Source organism: Lagenorhynchus albirostris, chromosome 3 (assembly GCF_949774975.1).
Source record: "Lagenorhynchus albirostris chromosome 3, mLagAlb1.1, whole genome shotgun sequence".
Taxonomy (NCBI): Eukaryota; Metazoa; Chordata; class Mammalia; order Artiodactyla; family Delphinidae; genus Lagenorhynchus; species Lagenorhynchus albirostris.
Window position 1 is genome coordinate 118,231,640 of NC_083097.1, and position 22,201 is coordinate 118,253,840.

Below are 22,201 nucleotides of genomic sequence, written 5' to 3' on the forward strand. Positions count from 1 at the left end.
GAGGTAACGCGCCTAAGCTCGGGCTATTAGAGGGTCCCTCAATCACCTGCCCTCTGGGCGGCATGGAGCTGTGACCCCGACACATTTACCAGTGACATACACACATTCACACAGTCACATGGGTCCCTACCCCGCGAAGCCAAGCAGTGTCACGGCCTGTGTCACACGCCCTCGCAGTGCCACACGCTCCCTGTCACAATCACACCGAGTCACACACTGTGTCACACGCAGTGTCTCACACACTCAATACTCAGTTTCTCCCACTCAGTTTTGGCTCTCTGGCGCCATCTAGAGGTGTCTGAGCAGCCTGGGAACTCCTTTTCCTTCGCTCAGGGTTTGGTACCCCAGGCTTTCAAGTGCCCCAGTCTAATACGACCTCCAGCTTTTGCCACTTATAAGCCAACGCAGTGGGTTCCAGGCCAGAAGAGTGAGAAAGATTGTCCCTGGTAAGGCCTGGAACTGGGTGTGCAGAGGCCTAATATGGGATGACTGGGCCTCTATTTGCCATAGCCTCTGACTACTCCCTATCCACAGGCATTTTCCCATCCCTACCACTCCTCTATCCCTTGTCTCTTTCCTCTGCTTCCTCCCCTTCTGATACCTGTATTCTCTGTGGAACACTCTTCAGGGTAAGGGTGGGCTCTCGGGCCAGCTGAGGGCTGCCCAAGATCTCTCCGAGAGCAGCCCCCCTCGAACTCCCTTTCTGGCCTGGGCCCTGCTCTAGTCTGCACTCTCAGACCTCAGCCCCGGAATCCAAGATGTGGTGCTCTGGATACGAGATGGGGTGAGCTAGTGAAAGGAGGATCTGTCCTATAGGTGGTTTCTCCCGGTCCCCTGCAAAACTCATATGCTCCGCATCACTGAGCACAACTCCAAGGGAGGAATCAGTGGCCCAGAGACAAGAAATCTTCCACAGAGGAGCTGCCCCAGCTTCCCTGCCCCCAGCCTGTGCCCGCTGCCCAATGCAGCAAACCCTCCCCAGTCTGCTTGCTGGGAGCCATTCAAAGGCTCCTCTGTTCTCCTCCCTTGCTCAGGGCTGAGCAAGAGGCAGCCGCAGAGCTGGGCAGGAAATGCTAATCTCCCAGATGTTCTCCTCCATCCTCCCTGCTCCACCACCGTCAAACCCAAATCCTGCACCTCAAGTGATAGGAGCAGAACTGGGCCAGCGCAACACCAGGGTGTGTCTACTCTTCTCCCTACTCCCCATCCCCTCCTACCCCAGCTGCCAGGCTGGGCTCTGGGGGGGCCCTGAGCCTGGGACAAGGTAGAAATGAGGATGGGGCTGTCTTCCCCAAGCAGAAGGGCAGGCAAAGGGCTGAGACTGGGAGGTTGCATCTGAAGAGGAGAGAAGCCAGGCTCCTGGCCCCATACCAAACTGGGAGGAGGACCTGGTTGGCAAGTAGGGAATCGGGGGCTTCTAAACTGATGATGCCTGAGATTCCAGCTGAGACTGTGGCCAGGGATTGGGGGATGCTAGGTGTGGGAGTGGTTGCATTGCTTGTGGCCTAAGGCTCTTGCTGTGATATGTATGTGCCTGGGATGGGCCGTGGCTAATAGAGAGTTAGGATGCCGTAGAGCCTTGCACTGTAACAGAAAAAATTGTTGTCTCTGATGGCAGCTGGGACACTGTTGTGATGCTATGATGCTGGTGTGCCTAGGGTATAGCCAGAACAATCAGAGAGGCTTTTGCCAAGCTGTGTGTGTGTGTGTGTGTGTGTGTGTGTGTGTGTGTGTGTTCATGTGTGCATGTTGAGAGGAGGGCTGTAACTGAAATGCTGTAAGGCTTGAAGCTAAAAGTGTGAGGTTGGCATACCTGAGACTGGCTATAGCTGAGAAGCTGTTCTCTGTTAATATGACGTAGGTAGAACTGTAGCTAGATCTACTGCTTAGGTACTAGGAGATGAGAGGCCGTTGCTAGGAGCCTGTACCTGAGAGGAAGGCTGTTACCTGGGATAAGAGCAGAGCTACTGTTGTGTATAGGACTGTAGCTGGGTTGCTATTGGTCCTGAAGCTATAGCTGTGATGACAGCATACTGGGGATTGGCTACAGCTAAGGTGCTGTTGCCCAGGCTTGTGGCTGGGCTGTTACTGTGTGCAGGACTCTAGCTGGGATGCTGTTATGCCTGCAGCCATAGCTCTGAAGCTCAAGTGGAGCTGAGAGGCCATTTCCTGGTAATATAGCGGGACCACTGTTGTGTGGGGGACGGAGGCCACACTCTGTTTCCTAGGAGATGAGAAGCTGTTCCCTGGGAAGCTGTTCTGGAAGGCAGGATGCTACCTAAGATGGGAGCTGATCTGCTGTTGGAGCTGATCTACTGTTGTACTTGGGAGGGTTCCCGAGTGGCCATTGCTGCGTCTGTGGCTGGCTGGGTGGGGGAAGGCGAGTGAGTTCTGCCTTGAGGTCTGGGAGATGCCAGGAGCCCAAGGCTGGGCGGGGGCTGCTGCTCTGGGGAGGCTTCAGCAGTTGCTCTGCTGTGGAGCTGGGAAGCCTGTTTTCATTACTGTTTTAACTCTTTTTTTAACCTTGTTTTTCTCTCGGCTGCACTTTCGCTCACTCATTAATTTTGGTATTTTTCTCACGGTGCCTCAGCCCCTGTCACGGCTGCCATGGCAACAGGAGGCAGTGTGCACAGCGCCAAAATATCTGATCAAAAAATAACCAAAATAAGCAAACACCGAAACGACTGTGCTGGGGGCTCTGGCCGAGGGAGAGCCGATGGCGCAAGCCCAGGAAACTCTAGGTTCCCAAGAGACCCCTTTTTCTTCCCCAGGGAAGCTTTGCTGAACCTTCTGATAACCTGGGAGGCCCCTTCCCAAGGGAACCCCACCACCACCACACACACACACACACACACACACACACAGATCTCCCAGGACTCTGAGATTTCCAATGGTCCCTGCCTGAGAGGCCGTTTTGCCTGAGGTGGGAGCATTGGGAGGGTGTGAAGGCTGGGGTTCACTTCCCAGGAGCTGACAGTCAAGCCTCTAAGAAGCTCCCTACCTGCCCTCACCATACACATCTGCATCACCCCACCCACCCCTCTCCCTACCCCTCCTTCCTCAGGCTTCTTCCACTTTCTCTGCTCCCAACCCCTACGTGGCCACCTCCACTCTCTTCTTTTCATACCCCAGCATCCTGACAGGATGGATGGCGGGGAGGAAGCTGCAGTCTCTCCCACAACTCTTCAGTGGAGGTGCTAGGAGAGATGCCACAAAAGCACCTGACACTCCTGGGCCTCTGGCCACCTCTAGCTCCAGCTGCCTACGGGAGATTCCTGAACAGCCCTGAACGCTCACACCCCCAATAGCACTTGACCCTCACTTTCCCCCCAATAGCATTCTAGTTTCCTGGGGACCTCCTTCTCTCAAGTGGGCATATCCCCAGGAGGGGCAAAACAATAGAGCCTCATATGAAATAGGAAGGGGCAAAGCTCTTGGTACTACCTGTCTCCCTTCTTTACCCACTAATTTCCCCCCTGAGGGGGCTTGTCTAGATTTCTGGAGCGCTAAGAACCGGAGGAACAAGAAGCTCTTCAACTCTGCCTCGGTCACATCACAAAATTATATCTCTGGCTCCTCTTCTCGGTGCCCCTCCAGCAGGGAAAATCTCACTCCCAACAGGTCTTCGTCCCTTTCTGGGAGCTAGGACTCACCTCCTGCCCCTTACATTCAGTTCCTATAACCCCCTCCCCACCAAGAGCAGTAGTGGCCTTGGCCTCCTGGCAGAGCCTTCCTGGGCCTGTTTCCATAGAAACCAGATAGTCTGTGCAGTGTGAGAAGGGGAGGGGAGACAGGAGCAGGGAGGAGGGACCAGACCTCAGGGGCAACCCCAGAAGAAGGGACCTGGGCAATGAGAGAAGGAGGAAGCTGCCCCATCCAAAGGGAGGGTGGGACCTTGATCTGGGGAGGGGAGAGAGGAGGTAACCAAAGCTTGGTAGGTTCTATTCACCACCCCCCTCCCCGCCCCTGCACCACAGCTTATTATGCTGCCTCCTGAGGAGACCCAGGACTGTCTCTTCCCCTGGCGCAGAGAGGGGGGTTCCTCTCTCCCCACGCCCCTAAGATCCTTCTTTACCAGGAACTGCCTGATCTGGGGTGAATCTCTTTCCCAGGAGCCAGCAGTCTTAGTCTAAGACAGGGGCCATAGGATACCTTCCCTCCCCCAAGAGCTATGCACTCACCCCAGACCAGTGGCTCTGTGCTCTGGAGGCTGGGCCGCCCCGGGACCCAGTGACCACTGCTGACCCCGTGGCGTGCGGCTTTCAAAGGCCCCATTCATCTCCGGGGGCTGAAGGCACCATTGTCCCTGGCGGGGGGTGGTGGGGGCAGTGGGGGGGTCTCGACTCAGAAGGAAGGAATGTGTCTGGAGAAGTTGCCCGAAGGGCTCCAGTCTCCAGGTCCCCACCAGCTCTCCATCGGACCGCTACATGACCCCAAGCCCTTTCCCCCACTAGCTCCCAGCAGCCTTCATGCTCCTCTTGAGGGTGGGGACTGCCGTGGTTTGGGGGAGAAGCCCCGCCCCAACCCTCTGGCTCTCTCGGCAGAACCCTTTCTGGGGCTGGGAGCTGTCCAGCGCCTCGGGTCCTGACGGACCAATGATGCGCCTAGGTGCCATCGGACAAGAGGGGGCTCAGGGCCAGCCTAAGCTGGCCGGGGGCTCGGGAGCTCTCCTCCACCCAGGTTAACACTGCAAACCACACCTGACCTGGGTGGGCATGGGTGCAGCTCTGGACATGGGGATCCATGGGTGCTGAGAACTGACCTGGGGAACAACTTGACCCCTGCCCTATCTGAGGAGAATTGCAGGGTCAAGTGCCACCAGGCCACTCCCCTGGAATTCAGTCTCTGACAGAGTTACAGAAAAAAACAGGAGAGGTCAGGCCCTGCCTCTCCCTCCCCCACCGTCTCTGCCGTGCCTCTGTTTCTGTTTTCCTAGCTCTCTCCACCCTCCTCTTCTCTTTCCCTCCCTGCTGGGTTGGGGGCTGCTGAATTATCACTTCCCAGCTCTGCTAATGTGCTCCCTGCTGCAGGGAGGGATCATAATTCTGGGAGATGATTAAGTTTCAAATTGTTTTTCTGTGTGTTGTTGAAGATGAGGCTTTAATATGGTCCCTCCCCAGATAGGGAGCCTGGCCTGGCCCCAGCTGCTTGCCGCATCCCTCCTCTGCTGGACCTCTCCTCTCTGATAGGCCAGGTCTGGGAACATGTCCCTTGGTGTCCCCTTTAAACTTATGCGGGGTGTGTGTGTGGGGGTGGGGGTGGGTGGACCCACCTTTGACTCAAGCAGGAATACACATAATGTGTGGTGAGAAACACTGGTTTTGAAGTCAGACACGTCAGAATTCAAATCCTAACTCTGCCACTTACTATCTGTGTGACCTTGGATGAGTTACTTAAACTGTCTGAGCCTCAGTTTCTTCATCTGTAAAATGGGGATAATTTAACAATGGCCTCATAGAGAGCTTTGTGGATTTAAAATGATAATGCATGTAAAGTGCTTAGCGGAGTGCCTGGCTCACGGTAAAACCTGGTCAATGTTAGTGGTTATTAGTACACACGTACCCCATCCTGTGTGATCCTGCCTCCCCCATCCTTCCTAACTTTGTTCTTCAGTTCAGTAAATATACATCTAATGCCTGCTATTTTTCCAGGCACTGTGCAGTAGAAATTAAGTTATTCAGGAGTGAGGAAGTTGGTTTTCTTGCTTATCCGCCCTTAAACACCCCTTCATTTGCCTCCTTTCCTCCTTTCAATTTAAGTTCACTCCCATTTTACCCTCCCACCTACTTCCAGCTCTTCCTTCATTCTTCCTACTTCATTCTTCCTTCTTTCTCTGCAGTCTTATCACTTCACCTTGCTTCTTATCCTCCTAACACACACACGTCTTTTACCTTCTACATCATTCTCCATCCCATTTGGGGCCATCATAGTGAATAAAGGGGTTGAGTTTTCAAACTAGGAGAGAGAATCCTGAGTCATGCCGTGTGTGTGTGTGTGTGTGTGTGTGTGTGTGTGTGTGTGTGTGTGTATCTATTCAGACATTAGTCTGAATTCAATGGTGGATCTGTAACAGACTTCTGAACTCACACATTTGAACGGTATACTTGTTTGCCTTCTATCCCCTATGTATAATAAGCCTTACAACGCTTGAAATGTGTCTGTTTCTTTGCCTACCTACCTACCTACTCTGTCCCTACCTCCATCCTTGTTATACTCTACTCTAAATGGGAAAGTCTACTGGTTGTCAATAACAGAAGCTGATTTATGATAGTGTCTTTTCGTTTCTTCTCAGCTGGCTTCCTACCCTTCACCATACTGACCAATTTTTCCAAGAAGTCATTTCACAACTCTTTGAGGGCTTGATTCAGTGCAGGAAACAGAAACTACTCTAGGTATTTTAAACTGAAGGGAATTTAATATGGGAATTGAATGCTTATAAAAATATTAAAAAGACTTGTGGAAAGGACTCCTAGAAGCTGTACCAAGAGAGCTAATACATATGCCATGATCAGAAAGATGGGGACTCAAAAGGCCACCACTGGAACTATTGAATTAAAGAACACACTGCCAAAGCTTTTCCATCTAGGAATTAGGAAGAAGAGACCAGGAAGCTGGAATAACCGTTACAGGAGAACCCCACATCTCCAGGATCCTGCTTGCCGGCAGAAAGCCCAAAATAGCAGAAGGAAGGCCTCTTCCGCTTTTCTGCCTGTCAGTCACACAAGTGCACTTAATTGTAAGGGAGTCAGAGGAACTGGATTGTAGCTTTCTAGTCTCTGTAACACAGTAGAAGAAAGTAGCAATAGAGGATGCATGCCAACTGACCATATTCAACACTAATTTGGACCTTGCCCTTTAGGAGTTCACAGACTAGAGGAGAAAACACCAGGATCAATGCAGGTTAAAAGGATGAGCCAGAAAGTATCTGTGACAGACCAAATTTCAGCCCCAGGAGGCCTGGGACCTTAGTGGTCTCAAAGTGAGTCCAGACCTAATTTGTAGCTATGGAGCTCAGGCTCTGCGAATCACTGGAGGACTAAAGCTGACGTCAGTGCACGAGGGAGAGGCGGGGAAAGAAGAGACCATGACCCAATGTCCACAATAGTTCCCACTTCCTGGAAGGGGCTGTACGCAATAATCCAGGACCCCGAGTGAGGTCCCAAGAAAACAGGGCCCACACTCGGTAGCAGATCCTCCCTCACACTGACTGGTTTTGGCTTATGTGGCCCTATGTGGCTCACCTGTCACCTGCCTCAGACCATCATTCTAGAATGAGCCCTCAGGATCACCACTGGGAGAAGAGGAGTGCCGAGGGAAGGCTAAAGTGGGCCCATCTCTCAAGCAGGAGAACCCAGGGGTGTTTTGATGGGGAATATCCAGAAACTGGCATTCCAGCTGTCTATCTCTGCTTCCTCCTGAAATTCCAGATGGTTTGGCATCTCTTCTCTTCTCTGACTCTAGGAATCAGGAGCTGAGTCTAGGTGCTTCTCGGACAAGGAAATAGTAGCAGCTTCCAAGATCCCAAATAAATCCCGCTTATCAATGGTGTCAGTTTATATCTGCTGAGCGAGTATGAAAGTGTAGGGATAAGAGGTGGGCTGGCATCTCCTCATGGGCTTAAAATGGAAGGTAGTATATCCCGGTGGGTAAAATCTTGGCTTCCAGAGTCCTGTCCTGACTCAACTGCTTCCTAGTTTGGCCCTAGTGTGACCTTGGGCCAATGACATAATCTCTCTGAGCTTGTTCCCAATCCGTAAAAGGGGAATAATACATACTTGCCTCCCAAGAAGGTTGGAGAACTAATTGAAATGATTATGGATAACCATGGACAAAGTGCTTGGTTCAGTTCTTGGCACATAGTAAGCTTTCAGTAAATGGCAGCTGTTAGTATTTTTGTTATTATTATTGATACCGTACTTTCTCAGCAGCAAACATCTTCCATCTTAATTACCTGGAAACATTTAGAAGAGGGGGTTCCTCACACAAGGCTTGCTCTGGAAGTATGCGCTCTTAGTCACAATTTGGAAAAGTGGGGAGCCAGACCAGCTCAGGATGCCCCTCAAGCCTGTTTCTTCCGGCTGAGAAGTCTCTGTCCCCTTGAATCCTAGTGCTGTCCCTGTGTGGATCCATTAGGGCATCTTAACATCACCCAGGGAAGGGGCCGTGATGTCACTCTGGCAGGTGAGGAAAGGAAAGGCTAGTGATATTCACAGGCCCAAGATCAAAAAAGTTTGGAACCATCTGCTCTGACCTTTTGTGCCCCCTTTTCTCCTTTCCTCTCCTTTCCTCAAAGCCTCCAACTTCATTTAAATTTTATTGAACATCTACTATGTACCAAGCACAGGCACCATATTAGGTACACGGGGGTACAGTGAAGAACAGAGAGAAAGGCAGCCCCTAACCAACTGGAGCTCTCAGTTCACTGTGGCCACAAACTGTACAACTATAATGACAAAAAATATTCATTTAATTACAGTTATAGTGGATGCATCTAAGGAAAATGACAGAGAGTAATAAGAGTGGATAATGGAGGAACTTAACCTCCCTTGTTAGTCTGGGGGAAGAGGGAGTGGGCAGGAAAGGCCAGATCAGACCTGCAGAATGAATAAGAGTTAGCCACCCAAGGAGGGGGAAGTGCCCTGGGCAAAGTGAATTCCTGCCAAGATGTTAGATGATAACCTTATGATGTGTTGCCTTGACCAGAGAGGTATTTGATTCTTAACTAGGGACTCCTAAAGGGATAAATATTTAATGGCGGGATTTTTGAGAGACATGTGACCAGCTGATAGGGTCAGGAGGCCTTCTCATCAGCAGCATTCTAACCAAACCATGTGGCCAGGAGGCCTATCTCTGGGTATGCATTGTGTGTGTGTGTGTGTGTGTGTAGGAATGTAAATGCATGTTCGTGACTGTGAATGTAGGTGCTGGTGTCTATGAATAAATGCAGAGCTGTAGCTAATAACTTTGACATCTGGGCCAAGCAACAGAAACATATCTTTAAATCCAGGTATACACCAACCCATGGGGGAGTTGCAGGAGAACAGAGAAGGAAAACTGTTCACGTGCATGCACATGGGAGCCCCCAGCAGTTAGATCCCCCACCCTTGACCTTGGACCTCCCAGATCATCCATCTCTGCTAAGTATCAGGGGCAAACTAGGCAGCCCTGCTAGCGAAGCATTGGTGTTGAAGGTGGGGGAGGAGAAGAGCCTTTAAAATTTGCACAATCTTCTAGAAAATCATTATTTAAAACGTTGGCATCCTCCATATTTTTGTTCCTAGGCCCCTGGTGAGTGAGTATACCTTTATTGAGAGTTTGAGTGTATGTATGCATCTATATGTGTGTGAATGCTGACTGTACGTGCTTATGTGTATATAAATAGGTGTTTGGGGACTACGGTGTCAGTTGTGATAACTAAGAGCCCCTGTGAGTTTGGGGCCAGCAGACCTGTTTGTGTGCTCCTCCCCTCCTACTATGCCCGTCTCCACTGATCTCATGAGACGCAGAGGCTGGGATTATCTGCTGGTCAGGGCTGAGTCCGTTCGTATTAACAATGGACCAAAAATGTACTGACCACAAGGCAAACAGAAATAATATGCTCACGTTCACCTCCACCCCATAAAGCAAGTGGAACCTGGGCCCGTTGCAGTGAATGAGCTTCAGTAATTCATCCCAGCTGCGGGTGTTGTATTGACACAAAGCTAATTTAACACTGTGGGAGCCAGGGGAGGTAAGGAGCAATTATGCCCTCACCTGCAGCATGGTCACTCTGCTAGCTCTCTGATGCTACGTTGGAAAGCAGAATCCCACAGTGGGAAAAAGGTTGGGGAAGTCGCTTGTCCCTTTCCATCCTTGCAGGCAGTTGACTTTCTGAGGCTGTTAAGATGATGTTCTATTTTCTTCTTGATAATATTCTTGCATAGAGACTTCCCACCCCCATCTCAGGACTTGAACTTCCCAACAGTGACGGAGATGTTTCTTAGGTCAGACCAAGGTCTCTTCTGTATCTCTTTCTGAGGAATCAAAACCACTGGCACTTTCTGTAGGGTGTGATGGGTTTTGGAGGAGTGAGGTTGAGGTTTTTGCTGGAGAGAGAGGGAATCCTTAACATGGTTAATGTCTTAAATGACATCCGACAACCCATCTGATTTTCTTCTTTCTCAAAAATAAAAGTCACTCATTCAACCTCCAAAAAATGTCTGTTGAGTTCCTATCTTTCTTCCTTTAGTCAATAAATGCTTAATAAGCACCTACAGGTACTAGGTGAACCAAAGAGTCTGGATCCTTGCTTTCGTGGGTCAATAGGATAGCAGGAGAGAGAAGCCTTAAACACATGAATAAGTATGTAAGTGCAAATTGTTGCTAGTGCTACTTATTTCTATTCATTCACTCATTCAAACACCAGTACAATGAGGGAGAATAATAGTAAGGAACAGCTTTGGAACAGAAAGGGCTCTTTGAGCCCTGAAGGATGAGTAGCCTAGGGAAGAGAGTGGGAAGAGTAAACCAGGGGAGGGAAAAGCATGTGTTCAATGCCTTGCTTCTTACGGCAAGCAGATGATTAAGCTTTCCTGGGGCCTGGTGGGAGAGAAGGAACTGGAAGAGAAAGGTCTGAGTTCAAATTCTGTCTTTGCCACTTTATAGTTGGGTGGCCTTGGGCAAGCGACTTATCTCTTTCAAGTCTCAAGCTACTTGTCTCTTTCTCACCTCATCTATAAAATGGAGATGATAACGTTTCCCACTTTATAGGATTGTTGTGAAAAATTAAGTAAAATAATGTTCTAAAGTGCTTACCAGTGCTTGGCATATGGTAAGTGTCAATAAATTACTACTGTTGCTATTATGATTATCCTCAAATGCTCCAAGTTATTTATTACCTCCAGGCTTTGGCACAATTTTTTGCCTCTGCCTGGATCACACCCCATTCTCTTTACTCACTTATACTCATCTGTCAAGTAACAGCTGAAATGTATTTCCTTGGAAGGACTTTCCTGACCCCTAGATCTATGGCTCTCAAACTTTAGTGCATGTAAGAGTCACTGTGTGTGTGTGTGTCAGTGTGTGCTTATTACAAAGCAGATTCCCAGTTTTGACAAAGTACCATGGTAACATAAGGTGAAACATTACGGGAAACTGAAACTGAATGGGAGATATACAGGAGCTCTGCTATCTGCAACTTTTCTATAAATCTAAGATTATCCCAAAATAGAAAGTTTATTTTTTTAAAAAGCAGATTCGTATGCAAGTCATCAACCACAATGAGATATCATCTCATACTATTAAAAAAAAACAAGAGAGAGAGAGAGAGAATAACAACTGTTGGCTAGGTTGTGGAGAAATTGGAACACTTGTGCACTGTTGGTAGGAATGTAAACTGGTACAGCCACTTTGGAAAATAGTATGACAGTTCCTCAAAAACTTAAAAATAGAATTACCATGTTCCACCAATTGTACTTCTGGGTATAATCCCAAAAGAATTCAAAACAGGGTCTCAAAGAGGTATTTATACACCCATGTTCACAGCAGCACTATTCACAATAGCCAAAAGGTGGAAGCAAGCCAAATGTTCGTTGATGGATGAATGACTAAACAAAATGTGGTATATACATACTATGGAATATTATTCAGCCTTAAAAAGGAAGGAAATTTTGACACATGCTACAACATGGATGAAACTCGGGGACGTTATGTTAAGTGAAATAAGTCAGTGACAAAACAATACTGTATGATTCCACTTATATGAGGTATTTAGAACAGTCAAATTTATACAGATGGAAAATATAACAGGGTTTCTAGGGGCTGGGAGGAGAGGAAACAGTGGAGGTTTTTTTGTTTGTTTTTTTAATGTGTATAGTTTGTTTTGCAAGATGAAAAAATTTTGGAAATTGGTTGCACAACAATGTGAGTATACTCAACACTATCGAACTGTACACTTAAAATGGTTAAGATGATAAATTTTATGTTATGTATATTTTACCACAATTTTCAAAAATTCAAATAGCAGATTCCCGGGCCCCACCTTCAGAGCTTTTGACTCAGTGAAGAAATGGAAAAGCTGATTGTAAAATTCATATGGAGGGACCTCGAATAGCCAAAACAATCTTGAAAAAGAAGAACAAAGTTGGAGGATTCACATTTCCTGATTTCAAAACTTACTACAAAGCTACAGTAATTAAAATAGTGTGGTACTGGCATAAGGATAGACATATAGATTGATGGAATAGGACTGGGAGTTCAGAAATAAACTCATATATCTATGGTCAGTTGATTTTCAGCAAGGGTGCCAAGACAATTCAATGGTGAAAGAATAGTCTCTTCAACAGTTGGTGCAGGGACAACTGGATATCCACATGCAAAAAGAAGGAGGAGGACGAGGAGGAGGAGGAGGAAGAGAAGTTGGATCCCTACCTTACACTATACACAAAATTTAACTCAATATGTTTCAAAAGGCTAAATATAAGAGCTAAAACTATTACACTCTTAGAAGAAAATATAACGGTAAATCTTCATGACCTGGATTTGGCAATGGTCTTAAACAGGACACCAAAAACACAAGTAACAGAAGAAAAAATGGATATATTGCACATCATTAAATAAAAAACTTTTGTGCATCAAAGGACACCATCAAGAAAGTGAAAACACATTTTGCAAGTTATAGATCCAGTAAGGTTCTGGTATCCAGAATATATAAGGAACTCATTACAACTCAATGACAAAAAGACAAATAACCCAATGTAAAAATGAGTAAAGGGCTTGAACAGACATTTCTCCAAAGAAGATTATACAAGTGGCCAATAAGTACGTGAAAAGATGCTCAACATCATTAGTCATTGGGGAAATGGAAATCAAAACCACAGTGAGATACGGCTTCATGTCCACTAGGATGACTATAGTAAAACAAAACAAAACAAAAAATAAAACACCTAAACAAAAACAAGTGTTGGCAAGGATCTGAGGACTTTGGAGCCCTTGTACATTTCTGGTGGGCACGTAAAATGGTGCAGCCACTGTGGAAAATGGTTTGGTGGTTCCTTAAAAAGCTAAACATAGGGCTTCCCTGGTGGCTGATGCAGGGGACACGGGTTTGTGCCCTGGTCCGGGAATACCCCACATGCCGCGGAGCGCTAGGCCCATGAGCCATGGCCGCTGAGCCTGCGCGTCCGGAGCCTGTGCTCTGCAACGGGGAGAGGCCACAACAGTGAGAGGCCTGCGTACCGCAAAAAAAAAAAAAAAAAAAAAGCTAAACATAGAACTAGCATGTAACCCAGCAATGTCACTCCTAGGTATATACCCAAGAAAATTGAAAACAGGTACTCAGACAAATACTTAGACGTGAATGTTCATAGCAGCAACATTCACAATAGCCAAAAGGTGGAAAAAACCAAAATGTCCATCGATGGATGAATGGATAGACAAAATATGGTATATTCATGTAATGGAATGTTATTCAGCAATAAGAGGAAATGAAGTACTGACATATGATATAACATGGATGAACCTCAGAAACATTATGACAAGTGAAAGAAATCAGACACAAAATGTCATATAGAGCATCATTTCATTCATTTAAAATATGCAAGATAGGTAAATCCATTGAAAGTGGGTTAGTGGTTGCAAAGAGATGGGGGAGGGGAACATGGGAAGTGACTGCTTGATGGGTGATGAAAATATTTTAGAACTAGATAGAGGTTGTGATTGCACAACATTGTGAATGCACTAAATGTCACTGAAATGTATGCTTTTAAGGCTATTTGTATGTTATGTAAATTTTACTTCGATTAAAAAAGAAAAGCAGATTCCTGGCCCCACCTTCAGAGCCTTAGACTCAGTGCATCTGCCACGAGGCCCAGGAATCTGAATTTTCTGCAAGTACCTTAGATACCTGACGCAGGTACAAGTACCGATTTTGAGAAATATCACTATACTGTCTTAAACCTCCTGTTGATCCTCTCCCATAGGACCTGAGCTTCTCCTTTCGTAATACACCTCATAACTGGAATTACTTTTCCCGCAGCTCTTCCTGCACCGCCACCCACCCCCACCCAGCGAGTCTGCAAACTCCCTGAGGGCAGAACCCATGTCTTCCTTATTTATCATAATACTCCCAGCATTTAGAAAAATCACCTGGACAGTACATGTGCTTAATTGATATCAGGTGAATGGAATTACTGAACTGGATTAACTAGACGGGGTCAGAATAAAAGGGGGAAATCCTAAGGAGTCTCTAGCTCCAGAAGCCACAGTCTATGTAATGCACCCAAGGTTTAAACTCACATCTCTCCATGAGTTCCACCGCATGATGCAGTGTATCCATCCCTGGTGTGGAAATCAGCACACTCTGGTTGGGAAAGGCCTTCTCCAGGATCCCAGACTGGGCTCCCCATGGGGAGGCACAGCTAGGGAGCTCCTGGCCAAGGCTGGGCACAGCAGTTTCCGTTCTTGGACCCTCAGACGTGGCATCTAGAGGTGTACACCGCTGTTGGCATCTCCTGGCTGGAAGACTCTGCCAGGTTTTCCCAGCCTCCTGGCTGATCCCAGCACCTTTTGGCTGGGCGACTGCTCCTGCCTTGGCTGCTTGCACATTGTCTTAGAGAACACAGTCAGCAGAATGGCTTCCCTCACTGTCGCTGAGCTGGGCCTGAGCCATCCTACTGTCGCCCGTGCTGATTTCTGAGGCCTCAACCACACTGCAGGAAGCACAGTGCAGTCGAGAGGGTGTAGGTGAGACATCCCTGGGACTGGCTGGACCTCTCATATGAGGCTTGCAAAATGCAGTTTTCTCCTCACTGCTGTTACTCCTCCCGTCCAGGCTCCCTAGAGGCACCCTCGCCTCTGTGTCTTCTCTGAGGAGGAGAGTGAAGTTTTCCAGCTCCGCACTAAGCTTACGACGGTCAATTAACCCTACATCATCAGCCACCGCCTCCCCGCCCCCACAGACTTATGCTTACATACCAGATACCACCAAAATAGGAAGACAGTGTGTCTCAAAGGAAAACCAGGGCCTTTTAGAATTCTTATTATTGGCTAATTATATGGCATTTCTCCAGGGCCCCCAATATTTCCCTCAACATGAAAAAAGTCACTTCCGTTGAGCACATACTACGCACCAGGCAATGGAACTTAACGCTTTCATCATGTATTACCTCATTCAATTCTCACAGGACCCTAGTAGGTATGTGATGTTTTAGAAATTTAATTGTGAATACAACATATACAGAAGATGTCTAAAACATGTATATGAACCATTTAACCCATACTGGTCCCCTATATTAACATACTTATAATTAATATTATAATATCAATAGATTATGTGTTATTACATATATCTGTGATAAACATCCCCTTGTTTTTCTTTATAGTTTTATTACCCATGTATGCATTCCTAAATCGTATAGTTTTGTTTATTTTTAAACTATATATGAATGGAATAATACAATATATATTCTTTTGAGGTTTTTTCTTATCATGAATCTATGTGGAATTCATTTATGTTGTTTCATGTATCTGAAGTTAATTGATATTCATTGCTGTATATTCCACTGTATGAAATACGGCAATTTATATTTCCATTCATTATAGCTGGGTATTGGGGTTGTTTCTCCTTTTTGGACCTCACAAACTTTTCTTTCTTTTTTTAATTTAATTTATTTTATTTTTGGCTGCACTGGGTCTTCGTTGCTGTGCGTGAGCTTTCTCTAGTTGCAGCGAGCAGGGGCTACTCTTCGTTGCAGTGCGCAGGCTTCTCATTGCGGTGGCTTCTCTTGTTGCAGAGCACGGGCTCCAGGAGCTCAGGCTTCAGTAGTTGTGGCACGCAGGCTCGGTAGTTGTGGCTCACGGGCTCTAGAGCACAGGCTCAGTAGTTGTGGCTCATGGGCTTAGTTGCTCCGCGGCATGTGGGATCTTCCCAGACCAGGACTCGAACCCGTGTCCCATGCATTGGCAGGCAGATTCTTAACCACCGCGCCACCAGGGAAGCCCCCGATTCTCTTTAATAATCATATTTTGAGGCTTCCTTCCTGTAAGGCCCTGAGCACATACAGAGGCATCATAAATGTCGGTTTACCATATATGGGAGTTCCAGAAAACAGCATGTGTGGATGAAGAGTTAAGGACATGTGCTCCTACAGAGTGAGCTTAGAACCAAATCATAGAGTCCCAGATATGTAGCCATATGTAGCCCTGCAGGGAGAGCCCCACGTAGCACATGCAGAGGAGCTTGGACTGGATGGGATATACGTAAGGAAGGAATGTGCTTCACAAAGGATGTACTATGGAATAATCTCACACTTTGAGTAATCCCTCCCCTCTACTCAGGACTGAAGATACAGCCTTGGGCCTTAGCAACAAGGGGTCTTAAGGGGCTTGGTCTGTGGAAATCATGTTTCTTACATTCAAATGGTCCCATTCAAGGGTCTGTGGGTCTCCTGATACCTAGAGACACCCTCAGATAGGAGGGGCTGTAAGGACGTGAGTTTTCTGTACCTGTCGGGGAAGTCTGCATGGATTAGGTAGGAGACCCGATGAGATGACCTGTAGGTCCTTCCCAAATCTGGGCCTATGTTCTAAGGTTAGATAGATATTGTTCTAAGGTGTCAGACTTCCTGAACCATAACTTCTAGTTTTTTCTTCTGCCTCATGGAAAAGGGGGTACCCCCTTTCTGTCACAGATGGCCTATTCTGGGAAACCTGGAGGAGCAGCTGTGCAAGATTGGGGGTGAATAAATAGGGTGAGGATCAGAAAGACATAGGAGTATGTCCTGGCTCTGTCCTAGTTGGGAAAATCTCTAAACTACCTTCAGCCTCAGTGTCTCATTTGTAAAGTGTAACTGTATCTGAGAAAGAAAGAATAATCATCCCCATTTTACAGATGAGGAATCTGAGGTTCAGAGAAGTTAAGGTGTTCAGGAATTCACTATACAGAGTAGAGTCAGGATTCAGACTCAGGCTGTCTGACTCTAGAGGTGAAGCTCTTATTAATTACTAAGAATCACTCCTGGGGTGGGCAGAGGAGCCGGGGAAGGAAGAGATACTCTTTAATACATTTGATGCGGACATCCACTGTCAGATGTAGAGTGTTTTGGCGTGAAGGCAGCGTGGTACTGTGGGTGGGCTGGAAGGAGAAGGAACAGAGACTCCGTGTGACTCCTGCCATTTCTTTGTCGGGTTTACAGCCTCTGGCAGGCACCAAGCAGGGGAACAGCCACGTTAACGGGGGCCTAGGGCACCTGCTCCCCAAGCGGAGGACATGCAGCAGCCTTATCCGCAGGGTGCCACTCACTCCCTTCCCCCAGCAGCCAAGGTTTGGAGGAGCGGGGAGGGGTACAGCGGTTGCCACCGTTTATGCTCCTCCAGAGCTTCGGAGCAAGATTTCCCCCAAAAGCCGTATTAAATAAATAAAAGGAAATTCAGCAGATGGAAACATGAATCAATGAAAAGACTCCCATATGAGTGCAAAGATTTATGTCAAAAAACAAAACATCAACATCTGGGAGCTGCCGTGTCTCCTCTTGGCTGCTCGTTTGGAATGGATTTTCCGTGTCGCTTTCTGCCTCTTTCTGGCCCTGGGAGAGGCCAGAGAGGAAGAATGAAGCCTATTTAAAAAACAGTCATTTTTTAAATCAGAAACGAACGCTGTTTTCCCTCTCAAGGCTGGAGGGAACTTGATCCGGGCTGCCGGGGCCCCGAGATCTCCGTGAGAGAGAGCCCCCTGCCGGACGCGGAGCGGCACCCCTCGTTCCCCACACCCCCACGGCTCTCTGGGGTCCGGTACTCCAGATTTCACAGCTGCCGCGGCAGCGCGAGCGCGTTACCCCAGCGCCCACCGCACTGCGGCCGCGTTCCGCGCTCGCAGCGCCGGCGCCCAGACCCGTCACGTGGCTGGAGGCCTGCGTTGAGGAGGTTCGGTGCTCGCCACCACCCGCTGTACGGCCGGCCGCCAGGGAGCTCATCTCACCAGGGCGGGCCTCTGCGTGGGTTCCCCCAGTTCCAAGGGGAAGGATCGGGCACGTATGGTGAAATTAGAACGCAGGCTTTGAGGATGATGCAGCACGGATCAAAGATCGCACTTAGTTCGTAGGCTGGGCCACGCTGGAGTTAAGAGGGCAGGCGTTGGGATCCTGATGTCTGGGTTCAAATCCCAGATCTGCCACAGCCAACTGGGTGACCTTGAACACGTTAACCTCCCTGAGCCAGGGTTTCATCATCTGTAAAATGGGAATAATAGCACCAGCCTCCTGGGGGATTGTGCAAAGAGAATGAGAAAACACACATAAAGTACTCAGCTCAGTACAAATATACATGAAATTGAATAAATGTTAGCTATTGTCATCAGGTTAAAGGCTCAGATTCTCATCATAACCTACAAGGCTCTGCATAACCTATGCTTCCAGCTCTGTGGCCTTGGAGAAGCCACTGACCCCCTCCATCACTAGGCTCCAGTCATTAACCTTGTCTTCCACCCAGCAGCCTAGCTCCCTTCCACCTCAGGACCTTTGCACATGCTGTTTCCTCTGCTTGGAAGGCTATTTTACACCTTCCACTTCGCTCCAGGCTGCCCGTTCTTGGGGCCTCGGTTTACTTGCCTCCAGGAAATTTCCTGATTCTCCCCTCCCCCAAACATAGTCTCTGCTCTATACTTTCATAGCAGCCTTGCCTTCTTACTAGCAATGCTCCCAGTTGTAATGTATCTTCAGTTTTGTTATATGTTTGATGTCCATCACTCCCTAGACAGTTCACTTCTTGAGGCCAGGAGCCCATCCTATTGCATTCACTGTGGTATCCCCAGCCCCCAGGACAGTGACCAACGTAGGCCCACTATTTGTGGTGAAATGGTAGGACTCTGAGGCCAGAGGGAATCTTGAATCTTCTATATTGTTTTACCAGTTCCTTCCAACAATAAATGTATTTATTAAGCTGGGCACCAAGGACACAGAACCGTATAATTCTATCACTGACCTACTGGAGCTCATAGTCCAATGGCAGAGACAGGCATGTAAATAGAGGACAACACAACACACAGATGGGGTGGAGACAGCACAGGGTGTGTGGGGGGTGGTCTAAGTGGACTAAGCTTCGTGCTTTTCCTGCATTATCTTACTAAAACTCACAACTGTCAGATAGGCCTATTACTATCCCCATTGTATAGTTGAAGCATAGAGGTTAAACAACTTGCCTAGGATCACAAAGACAGCCATGGCAGAAGTGGCATTCAAAGAGGGCACATTCTGCTTCAAAGCCAGAGCTCTCAACTACTTGGCCACTCTGCCTCAGAGCAGAGGGCTCTCAGTGAGGTTACCCTCCCTGCCCACGACCCCAGTTCTTGTTCTGCACGGAGAGTGGGGCACTGCCCCTCACCATGTTCTTGCCAGTAGAAATCCCGCCACCCAGCGGCAGAGAGGGAGGTGGGCGCGCAGGGCTGAGGGGCAGATGAAAGCCCTACGCCCTGCTCCGCACAAGAGCTTAATGAGGAATGTTCACAGGGCGGCAAGGGGGACCTGCAACAGCTCAGCTGAAGACAGGAGCACCTCTGGCTTCTGTGCTGCCAAACCCCAGTACTGGAGGGAGGCCCCAGCCTAAGCCGGCTCAGCACCCTGAGGGTGTTGCTCTCACCTTTCACACCCACCTCGAAGCTCCATTGATCCTGCTACCACACCCCCAGGGCTTTTTTTTAAAAGGTTGGATTCACATCCTTCATTTGCTCTCTTGACAGCGGCCCTGCCTGCTCTCCCGGATTCCAAGAAACAGCCAGCAAAGCTTTTGGAGGCTTACAGGGGAACTGCTCTTCAGAGTCTTCTCTGCTGGGGCGTGGCTGAGGTTAGGTCAGGGTTCCTTCGAGGATTTGATGAGACCACCCCTCTTTTTCAGCACCCACCCCCCTCCAGTTCTCAGAAAGCTGCATCTTCCAGCAGTGGCTGGAGTATTCCGACAGGTGGATCTGAGGTCACAGCAGGACATCTAATGGAAGAGACTAGCAGGTGATGTTAGAACTCAGGAAAGAGAACGAGGGTAAGGCTGTTAAGTGCTGCCATTTATCGAGTCCTTTCTGTGTGCAGGGAGCTGTGCTAAGCACCTCATGTGTGGTTGCCCAGTGAATGCTCACATCAACCCTGTCGGGAAGGGACCAGTATTATCCCCATTTCACAGATGAGGAATTGAGGCTCAAAAAATTCAGGTAACTTGCCCAAGTTCACTCAGCTAGAAAGTGGTGGTAGGGACTTCCCTGGAAGTCCAGTGGTTAAGACTCCGTGCTCCCACTGCAGGGGGCAAGGGTTCGATCCCTGGTCAGGGAACAAAGATCCCACAGGCTGCACGGCGCGGCCAAAAACAAAGTGGTGGGGGATTCAAACCCAGGCCATTAGGACTCCAGAATTCAAGCTCTTAACCACTCTACTCTGTTTAGGAGTCAGCCGCCCAGAAGGAAGGTCAAGAAAAGAGTGATGGACAGAGAACTGAAATGTGGGCAATGATGTACTCAGTATCAGGAGGAAGAGGCAATGGCAGAAACAGTGATCAGGAGGTAAACAGACATGGGAGAGGAAGTACAAGGGAAGCTGGAGAGGAGACAGATTCAAGGGGCTGACACAAAAGATGGTGATTTTTACGGGACCTGGTGACTAGCTGGGTGTGGGAGTGTCTGACACCTTTGGGGTGCCGATCACGAGAAATCCAGGAGGCAAGCTAGAGAGAGAGGACTCACATCATTGGCTTCGAGTCTGCAGTCCTGGGCTTTCCTGGGTTCCAGATGCAGTCTACCTTTGGGGTCCATTAGCTGTCCCCCACTCCTCCATATCCTGATAAAAACTTTTCTAAAAAGCTATCTTCAATGAGTTTCTCACATTTGCAGTAAGAGTCAAAAGTAATATGGGGGTGGGCAGAGAAAGGAGTTGAGCCAACCCTGGGTTTAAGGTTTATTCCTGAATGGTCTGGGGAAAATGATACAATTGACGGCCGTAAGGAAGGGTTGGGTGACGAGGTGGTTTGGTATGTGAGAGTTAAGGAGTGGACGGTCAACTGAGTCAAGGGCTCTGGGTCAAGACTGATTGAGCGAAGGCCCGCTGGTGGTTAATGAGGAGGTCTTTGATGACCCTGGTGACAGCTGTGTCAGAAGAGTAGCGATGGAGGCTGGGAGCCGGTGGAAAAGTGAGGGAGTCATGAAGGACTGGGAGGCAGTTTGTGTGTTACTTAAGAAATCCAGCAGTAGGGAGAACGAAACAGAATGGTAGCTGTAAAGGGCAGGAGGATGAAATAAAGGATTTCCCCCCCAAGAAAGGAAAGGCCTGTGTATATTTCATAGAAAGAAAAAAACTAATAGATGTATGCTTGTCTTGAGGGTCAGGATAATTATAGAGACAAGGTTCTAGAAGAGACAGGAAGGGAATGGGACTAGGAGCAAATACCGAGTTTGGCCTTAGAACAAAGGAAAGAGACAGACCTCTTCTGTGTTCTTGTCATTTCCTCCAACTCACATTCGTGGCTTACATTTATTTGTACAGTGTGCAGCTAAACATCCACAGCTGTGCTCACAGCTGCTTTCAAGTTAGATCCTTCTTCACATTACTGTTTGTTGACCACGGGCCAGGCAATTATGTGTTATCTCATGAGATGTGTACAATTATCATTCCCATCTTACAGATGTGGAAACCAAGGTAAAAGATAATTCACTTGACCAAGGTCACCCAGCTGGTAAGTGGGAGAGCTGGGTTGGATGCCAGATAGTCCCATTCCAGTGCTCTTCTGTGCTGCTTCTAGAAATTTTAAAGTTGAAAATTGTTGCCTCTAGGGAGCAGGACTAGAGGGTAGAGAGCTGTGTGTGGGGTCTGCTGGGCTTTGTTATAAGCCGTTTAGTGACGTTTTTACTAGAGTAGGCTCTCCTTTAACAGACCTTTTTTTATTTTTATTTTTTTTACTTATTTATTTTTGGCTGTGTTGGGTCTTCATTGCTATGTGTGGGCTTCTCAGTGCGGTGGCTTCTCTTGTTGCAGAGCACGGGCTCTGGGCACGTGGGCTTCAGTAGTTGTGGCACATAGGCTCAGTAGTTGTGGCTCGTGGGCTCAGCTGTTGTGGCTCACGGGCTTAGTTGCTCCGCGGCATGTGGGATCTTCCCGGACCAGGGATCGAACCCGTGTCCCCTGCATCGGCAGGCGGATTCTTAACCACTGCGCCACCAGGGAAGTCCCGGCAGGCAGCCCATTTTTTAAGTGAG